The 10,262-nt window shown below is 33.5% G+C and overlaps 1 long non-coding RNA gene across 1 annotated transcript; it reads right to left on the reverse strand.

Annotated features, from left to right (window-relative positions):
* Window positions 1-1,186: 1,186 nt before the first annotated feature.
* On the reverse strand, window positions 1,187-8,988 carry LOC147077353 (uncharacterized). The gene is made up of 3 exons (XR_015069490.1): window positions 8,839-8,988; window positions 6,107-6,286; window positions 1,187-1,603 (listed from the first exon to the last, which is right to left on the reverse strand). It is a non-coding gene; the product is annotated as an uncharacterized LOC147077353 (long non-coding RNA).
* Window positions 8,989-10,262: the final 1,274 nt, after the last annotated feature.

Consider the following 10,262-nt stretch of genomic DNA (forward strand, 5'->3'; position numbering starts at 1 on the left):
GTGTCATTTTATGTATCTTAAGATCACCAAGTCGCAAGCATCTATATGGACATTCATTGCATTTATAAGGTTTTTCACCAGTATGTGTCATTTTATGTGTTTTAAGAGTACTAGATGTCGAGGATATATATGAACATACATTGCATTTATAAGGTTTTTCACCAGTATGTGTCATTTTATGTATCTTAAGATCACCAAGTCGCAAGCATCTATATGGACATTCATTGCATTTATAAGGTTTTTCACCAGTATGTGTCATTTTATGTGTTTTAAGAGTACTAGATGTCGAGGATATATATGAACATACATTGCATTTATAAGGTTTTTCACCAGTATGTGTCATTTTATGTATCTTAAGATCACCAAGTCGCAAGCATCTATATGGACATTCATTGCATTTATAAGGTTTTTCACCAGTATGTGTCATTTTATGTGTTTTAAGAGTACTAGATGTCGAGGATATATATGAACATACATTGCATTTATAAGGTTTTTCACCAGTATGTGTCATTTTATGTATCTTAAGATCACCAAGTCGCAAGCATCTATATGGACATTCATTGCATTTATAAGGTTTTTCACCAGTATGTGTCATTTTATGTGTTTTAAGATTACTAGATGTCGAGGATATATATGAACATACATTGCATTTATAAGGTTTTTCATCGGTATGTTTCATTATATGTTTTTTAAGATTACCAATTTGCGAGGATTTATATAAACACACATTACATTTATAAGGTTTTTCACCAGTATGTGTAATTTTATGTATCTTAAGATCACCAAGTCGCAAGCATTTATATGGACATACATTGCATTTATAAGGTTTTTCACCTGTATGTGTCATTTTATGTGTTTTAAGATTACTAGATGTCGAGGATATATATGAACATACATTGCATTTATAAGGTTTTTCACCGGTATGTTTCATTATATGTTTTTTAAGATTACCAATTTGCGAGGATTTATATAAACACACATTACATTTATAAGGTTTTTCACCAGTATGTGTAATTTTATGTATCTTAAGATCACCAAGTCGCGAGCATCTGTATGAACATACATTGCATTTATAAGGTTTTTCACCTGTATGTGTCATTTTATGTGTTTTAAGGTTACTAGATGTCGAGGATTTATATAAACATACATTGCATTTAAAGGGTTTGTCACCAGTATGTGTCATTTTATGTATCTTAAGATTACTAAGTCGCGAGCATCTGTAAGAACATACATTGCATTCATAAGGTTTTTCACCAGTACTTGCATTTTTATTTGCTTTAATATTACTATGTTGAGAAAATATGATTTGATTTTGATCATCAATCACGTCCATGTGAGCAATTTTGTGAGTTTTTAGAGCACTTCTGCTACAAAAAACTGCGCTACAAATGCAGCAAATTAAATTACGTGAGAAATGGATGACTCTTCTCAGAATAAGGCGAAGTTCTTTCGGAGTATCGCGTTCTAAGATTTCTTTTTTAATGTCTTTTTCATCTATCGTGACTTCTGAATACTGCATCATTTTATCCTGGATTCCATCATCTGAGGAATATTGGCTGTCGCCACTATCGTGATGCTTTGTGAAAAATCCGTTGGTAGAAACCTAGAAAAAAATTCAATATTATCAATTGTTATGTGTTATATAATTCCATTTTGTTTTTTTTTTCACTTTGCCTTTCAGCATCTGCAGACATTATTAAATAACGAAGAGAGAGTAAAATAGCAATAGTGTCGTTGGAGAGTGTGCTGATACACTCTCACATTAGCCTATTGCTAGTGCCTACACTGTAACTTCAGAAAAGGCTGAAACATGTTACCTAATCTCAAAAATCGTCGGCTTAACAAAACATGCAACCAAGCTCCTTGATAACCCGTCAATATATTCTAGTTAAGTTATAAATTAATGTTTTAATAATGTTTAATAATGTTTAATAATGTTTAATAAGGTAACATAAATTGTACAGCGCGATGGGTCAATGTAATTTAAATTCAGTAGAATCGTTTTTAATAGTAAAATCTAAATTCTAAATACGCAATAATATTAAAATGGCAACACCATCCATTGTGAAATTATTGTGTGTCGCGTTATTAATAAAGAAGAACCCCATCGCGCTTCCGATATGTTTTGAGCTTGAGATTGCATTGTGAACCCCGTCGCAATCAGTTAGCGTCCAAGGGCCAACCGATAAAGGCTGACTGTCGGGAAGTTAAATTAAAATAATGTACTCGTAAAAAAAATAAACATAATAAAAGTGAAGCTTTAAAAGAAAAATTGTGTTATTTTCCCGTGTCCCTTTATCACATTACAGTCCCGAGTCTAAAAAAAAATATATAAAAATCTACAAATAGTTATACTTAATAAAATCTTTGACACCTGGGGGTCGCCGACTGAGCTAAACCACATGAAAGACCCTGAGGATATGTCAAGTTGGCGCCCAACGTGGGGCGCCACTTATCACTACCCTCCATTTTGGTATGTGAAAATTTCTCAACTGTCACTTTGTGTTTTGTTTTCTTTATTATCGTCTGTATTTGGGATGAAGGTGGATAATTGACACACCGGAATTATGATGGAAAACGACGAGTTTATTTACGTGTTAATATTATAATCGTTACATTTTTATAATTTAATTTTGCGGAGGTCGCAATCGGCGTGTTCGCGATTTGCCCAGCAGGAAGCTTCTCCCGCTCAAACAAAAACGGTTACCTTTTCTGAGCCGTGCCAAATGCGACGCTGCCATTCGTATTTTTTTTGGACAATATTGCCGGTCAGATATTGTTCATATTGTTCAATTATTTTCGCAATCAGCCGTTATTATTTGTTGGCTTCGATACCGATTCGGGCTTCTCAAGATACACAAAGACTTCCCCAAATGGGGACCATACGGGGTTGTCACAGTGCATAATCCTGTGACACCAACACAAGAGCACTGACCTTCAGTTAGTGTTCGTGGAGGTGAAATTTTGACGACATAATTGAATTTTTCAGCCTTAACCAACCATAACAAAACCAAAGTAAGAATCAAGGAGTAAGTCCCGCAGTTCATACTGACCGGTTTAACAACTACTCAGGACGGGCTGTGGATGCCAAGTGTCCAAGAACCTAAGCGGTCATGAATATAATTATACGTACCTAATTATTATAGATTTAGTATATAGGATTAATTAAATAAATTTATAGGTATTACTCGTATGCATAACGAATTAATATATTATGTATTCAAATATTTAATTGTATTGTTAACTAAGGATCACAGAGCAAATTTAATATGCCATTACTCAATGTATAGAATCGATTAAATTAATATTAATTATATAATTGCCATTATATTATAATCAAAATGACGTATCAGAATATGTAGTTGTTATATAGAATCGCGTAAAAAGCAGCATATTTTATTATTATGCAAATTTACGTAAATTTAATAATATGGTGCAAGCTCTCCTTCTTATAATTGCTATATAACTCAGTATGTTAGACAGAGCCAGCGCTCGGGCCAATTTTCCACACACGTTTTGTTTGAAGTATAAGGTTCAGTGAGTGGAAAGAGCACACACTAGGTGGGCAATTTTCCATAGATAAACTCTATACGAGTGAGCGAGATAATACCGTAATACTTAAACAGAATTAATCAAACTTTCCTTGCAGATTAATTATTTGTGATGACATAATAAACAGATTTATATAAACATAGATATAAGGCGAACATAATAATATTAACTAATAGACTACGATAATCTTAAGCCTTTATAACTTTGTATCTATCATTTAGACAAGTATGTCCGAACATAAGTATAGATGAATAATCATAGTTTGTATAGCTCAAAACTGGATGATATAACCATAAAGTGTAAACGTAAATCCTTACAAATTCAGTCGATGAGCTAAGGGATCATTATGTATGTAAACTATTAACTTCTCTTATTTAAGATGTAACTATTTGAGAGGTAAAACTTTAATCCTCGCAGCGTATCTCTTCTTTTTCTGGTCAAACCTGATAAGAAGCCGCGAGTACATCCTAATTACGTGTGCGGTTCTTCAACTTTCTAATAAGCGACTCTATAATATTAAGATATTTATAAGTTAATAAAAATTAAATAAATAAATATAATATATAAATAAATTTGGACTTAAATAGTCAATAAAATTCTACGAATTATTTCCTATAATTATTAGAATATATATTTTCTTTACAGTTTTTTTAAGAACTATATTATACAATATATAAATTATATGTGACCTTGACCATGGAATAAAAGTAGAGCCATTAACAATAAATATCGTTATACTGAACGTGAGTTTTATTCGTTAAAATAACTGTAGTGAAGCACCGTCATCGAGTGTTTCCACTATGTACTCCAAGATCCTCACAAAGATGACTCCAGATCACATAGCTGAGCTAGTCGAATCTGGGTGACTGTCACCTGCCTAGCTTAAAGACGAAACAAAGGTCACAAAAATATTTAAATCTCATCAAACAACTTCGATCAATTTATAGTATAAACAATATTTTAATATCATACTTCCAAATTCAACATTATTTAATAGAACACTTACTACATTATACTACTCTATATTGGAGAAAGTATTGTGGGGTGTGGGATCGACTATTAGACAACGAAACTCAAAATTACTATATCCAGTGAAAACTTCTACGGTTGATTTCAATATTTCGTGAATTTGGAATATTATTATTAAATATGACTATAATTAATTTGTAAATTAAATTAATACCGTTTGGCTTGCCCACTCTTGCGGCACATCCTGCTTTCGCCCATTAATTATTGGTCGTTAATGAATGAATAGCTGTTTCATGTGTTTCATAAGCTTTTGATTGAATAATCTAAGGTATAGTAGGGTGGGGAGTCCAATCACATATACATACTAAAAATACACGCTACATGCAGGGAGAAGTGGACAAAGAATATCTTACTTGAGAGATGAATTTATATCCACTGCACATAACAACACTCGTTAAAGATGAAAAAGACAATCGAGATTTTGTGTTTTATGGCAGGTAAAATATTATAATTATGTACTACATTAAATCACCGATTTCGTGATATTTCAACTCGATCCGCATGAAATACCATTACCTTCTGTTTTCAAGATTCCTCAATGGAAAAAAAGAGTTTTATTTCTTGCTTAGATAGAACTTGGAGAGGATTATACGTCAAACCGACTGTAATACTGCGCATACTTTTTGACACTTATGATGAGTATTTAGACCGGCAGATCATGAATAGAGTGACGATCGAACAGCGATTCAAAGATATAAATAATGTATTACTTAAGCGATGACGCTTATTTGGGCTAAACAGGTTTGTTAATAAACAAAATTGGCGCATATGGGGTCCAATCTGGAAGAGACCCTACAGATTTCTTTAAGTACGTAAAAATAATGCAATTGCTTCTGCAGTTTACGTGCTGGTGGAATCATAAAACCTTATTTATTAAAAAAGAGGCGGGAGCTCGCGTTACGGTCAATGGAGATCATAAGGCACTGGCCCATGATCAATGATATTTTTTGTTGCTGTTGCAAATATGGATGGCATTGATCCGGACAAGATGAAACTACGTATCAGGATACGACCGCAACCACAGAAATATTGAATTAGGTTTATTTATGATATGAATCTGTCAATTTGCTTCCAAAGTCGTGCGATTTGACAAATACGGAATATTTCCTGAGTGGCTGGGTGACGCTGATAAGCCATACATAATTCACGCCTTGAAACCCAACATTGTTAGTGCTATTTATAATATACGGCCAGCAGAGCTCGAAAAAGTACCCGGAAAACCGGAAGTGCAGAATACACTTCAAGAACTTCGCGGTGGCCATATACCACAAATTATTTTGAAATGTTGGGCACTGTCGACTGTCTGAAGGTACACGCTAGATACTTATGTCCATTAATTTTAAAACTTAAATACGCTACCTGTAGATATAAATTATAGCGAGGATATTATATTTCATGTAATTAAGGATTACTAAGTTACTGATCAGCAATCATGTTCGCGTGAATCAATTTGTGACATTTTAGGGCACTTTCGCATCCAAAATTGTGCAAATGCTGAAAATTAAATGCGTGAGAAATATATTACCCTTGTCAGAATAAGTCGAAGTTCCTTCGGAGTATTTGCTATAAAGATTTCTTCTTTAATATTTTGTTGGTCTATCGTCATTTCTGAACACTGCATCACTTGATCTTCGATTCCAACAGGCGAGGATTGTTGCCTCCTATCTGTATCGTGATGCCTTGTGAAAAATTCCTTAGTAGAAACCTAGAAAGCCAAAATTATAGTAATAATAAATTCTAAATTATGTTTTCTACTGTTTGAGTTATTTTTTTTCAACGTTTATGATTTTCAGAATCATCTGACATCAACTTATTTAGAGCTGACACTGCGACTGGCGCGTTTGCATTAGTTGGCCATTAGATATAATTAACATGATATTTAAATGTGATAATTAATTAGAAATTAGTAGGCCAGCAATGAATCGATTTTAAGGCTATACCTCAGTTGAGGCATGGTCTACAAAGATCGTGGCTTGGCGATGCGTGGATTGCGGGTCGCGGGTGCAAATGACGCATGCCGAACAAAATATATTTTGTCATATAAATCCAAGATGCGTCCATTTAATGTTATGTTTATTGTTCCATTAGTAACAATAATAATATATTCATTGACATGTTTTTTTTTTCACGAAAATAAGTAACGTTTTTAGTCATTACACGTTTAAGAACTAATAACCCCATCGCCATCACGAAACAAATTGACGTATTCACACCTCGACGTTCACTCTCCGAATGCCGGCGAGTCCAAAATTTCGTCGCGCCTATAGTTGTAAATTACTTGCCGTTTCACTGATGTATGGTCCTAAGTAAAGAAATTAGAGTAAAAATGATAATAGTACCTACCCTACCCCTGCCAAGGTATTACATACGAATTCAATATTGTTACAGAATAATCCGTAAAAAGTTAAAACAAAATATGGAACTCAACATGTAACATCCAAAAGGATATACATAAAACAGAATATTATGATACAATTATTGTGGTACAAGTCTTGGTACAATATGTGTTATTTATTTTGTACAAAATTAGTATAGTTTCTAATGGAAATTCAAAGATTGCATAACATAATTGTCGGATGTCAATAAAAAATGTTCACTCTGCAACTGTGCTATGTTTTTTCCTGATATTTCTGGATAAAATAACTAACGATCACCTAAATAACGTAACGATGGCCGAGCAGCTTACGCGTCGGGATGCGTGCGATAAACCTCCTCTTTGCTGGAAGCAATTTTTTTATAAACGTAACGCCGAATGTGCGAAATTGACTATTACATGAAATGGGCAAAAATTTGCCTAAATCATGAAAAATGTAAGCCCGTTGCTTTATCCATGAATAAGACAAAATATCTGTGAATTCGGCAGTAATTTTTCTGCCTAGTTCATGCATTGGACACATTAGATAGTAGCGCTACGGTGGTGTTTTTTGCATTTAAACTAAATGTGTCAAATGCTCACGCATTGTTCGAAATTTACGTATATTATCTATGGCCAAAATAGATGTTCACGCTCCGGTGGTGTTTTTTGCAACTAATCAAACTAACCAAATATGTCAAATGTCATTGAATAAATTATAAAAAATATCAGGGCTCGAAATGGACCGGAACGCACCGGAGCGCCGTTCCGGTTCGTAAAATCACCAAAATTATCGCTCCGTCTCGTGGACATATTAATTTGACAGTGAGTTAGATTTGCCATTAAACGTTAAAATCTAAAAGTTTGTGCACACTGGTAACCTCATTAAATTTCACGATAATTATCAAAATTTGTTTGACAAAAAATAATTTTAATCAAAATTTAATGAGGTTGCCAGCAACTTGTTGCCAATGTGGACACGGCATAACACACTTATTTTTATAAAATACACAAGCAATTAGATAACTTTGTTAACATTTTCATAAAAAATTGAGCGCTCCGGTTAGTAAAATATACCATTTAGAGCACTGAAATATACCAATCAATAACTACAATGACGTTCATATCCATTTACTATGCGCAAAAAAAACTAGAACTATAATATTATGATAACGGAAGAATGTCATTAAAAGGTGTTTTTGCGAATTGATTCGTGCTTGGGTATCAATCGTGCAATGGTCGATTGTATGTTTGTGATAGTTTGTCGACACTTGTTAGCTAACCTCAAAAATGACATTCAGTTGAATTCAGAATAACAAGACCTAACCTAAACTTAACTTACCTAACCTAATAATAATAATATTATATTATGTCCAATTATAACTAATAAAACCATCGGTATTAAATTTACTTTTTCTACTGTCATGTTGACAGTTTAAGAATTCCATACCCTGGCGAATTCACGTACTCGGCAGATTATTTACCTAATTCATGAATAAGGCAACAGGCTTGATTATTACATGAATTAGCCAAAATTTTGCCCATTTCATCTAATAGTCAATTTCGCACATTCGGAGTAACATATACAATAGAACAAATTAACGTTTTTTTTTACATATCTTACCTTGCATGACTTAAAAGGCACTCGCGGGAGATTAATTTAACGTACAGTGGATCGCAATTTACATTCGAATGATTGTGATGTAGAAATTATCATAATTAAATACTCATGATTTAACGAAAGATGTACAAACCTACACATATATTGTAAATATATTATTAGTGTAACCTAAAACCAACAAATGAAACAAGTAGGAGCGAATTAATAATGGTGAAATGAGTTTCAGAGATGCATTGCAAATTCCAACCATCTATATAAGACAGCACACATTATGTCTACTTACAATTGGCCTGTAATCTGAATGTGAACAACCCGGTTGAGGGTATTCATCATCATATATTGGGTGTGAAACATCTTCAATAATCTCGCGCTTGACGACGGCTTGTTGATCATCTGTCTCAGATTTTATATTGGAGAGGTCAGCCATTAGGCACTGTAAGAAGCAATTTTTGTATTTTGTAAAGACGGTAAAACCAGTTTCAGTTCTCGTAACATCCATATAACAATGTAAAATAATTATATTTAACATAAATTAGTAGATAACTTATCCTAACCTAAAATATCACAGATGTATCGTAGCTGTCAAATTGCATAATCAAGTATTCTTTTGAAACAAAGTTTAATATCACCTTATGTTCATACATAGTTTGTAAAAACATATTATTATAATGGTGTACTTATCGTTATTATTCTCAATCTAAAGTAATTGTAAAAGAATTTAGTTTCCAAAAACTAACCTCGAAATTGCAACTTGAAACGTCCGCATTCTCTTGCGATACATGAATGCGAGGGTCCGGGTTGTTTGGATGGCTTGTCAGCGTGTCAAACAAAGGCTTGCCTTCTATATCGGAATGTACTCCATCATATTCTTGCTTTACATCCATGTTAAGGGTATATATTCCAAAAGACACGTGTTACGTAACAGACAAGATCCATTCAATGTAATGTTAGAAAAATGTTGCCGCAATACTGAAAAGTATTTCCGTGAAAACTACCTATAATAAAAATACACACTTGACACGGTCACACAATTTAATAATATGTATGTTTTGTTGTCTAAACAAAATAATGGTATGAAAATCAGCATTTCCTCAATCATAACGAGAACAGCGCATCTCGGTATATAATAAAAAAATAAATCAAATTGGGTTTTTTTCTCATACAATGTCAACACTGACGAAATCCTTTTCGTGACGGTTCCACTCTCTATTAGTCTCCAGCGACAGCACATACATTTTAGTTACCTACGGTAAACGTTCTACGTTTAGTCGGTGTTCTTGACATTAGCATCTGTACTATAATACCTACAAAATTCAATAGGTACATTCTTATTGATCAGATAATAGCTACACTGGATATTATTAGCTTCGGCAACTCTTATATACAACAGAACATAAAGTTGTCAAGTTGTCTCTAGCACATTGCATACGATTGTTGATACGCAAACATGGAAGTCAAGCGAGAATGTGATGGACACCAATCTGACACCGAAGACAAGTTTGATGTAACGACTAGCCATCAAAACAGCCCTGACACGCGCACTTATATAAAGCAGGAGAACACAGACGATTTCAGTTGCTATTTTGAGGTTAGTTTTTATTTATTAAGTCCTTTCCTGCGATGTTTATACTTATTTTAGCAGAATACCTAGGTACGTTAGGTTTGTATTTTGTACAAATCGTTTAAGAACGTACTAATGTCAAACTT

This window comes from Rhyacophila brunnea, unplaced genomic scaffold, assembly GCF_057557595.1.
Source record: "Rhyacophila brunnea isolate RB1 unplaced genomic scaffold, BYU_Rbru_1.0 scaffold_13, whole genome shotgun sequence".
Taxonomy (NCBI): domain Eukaryota; kingdom Metazoa; phylum Arthropoda; class Insecta; order Trichoptera; family Rhyacophilidae; genus Rhyacophila; species Rhyacophila brunnea.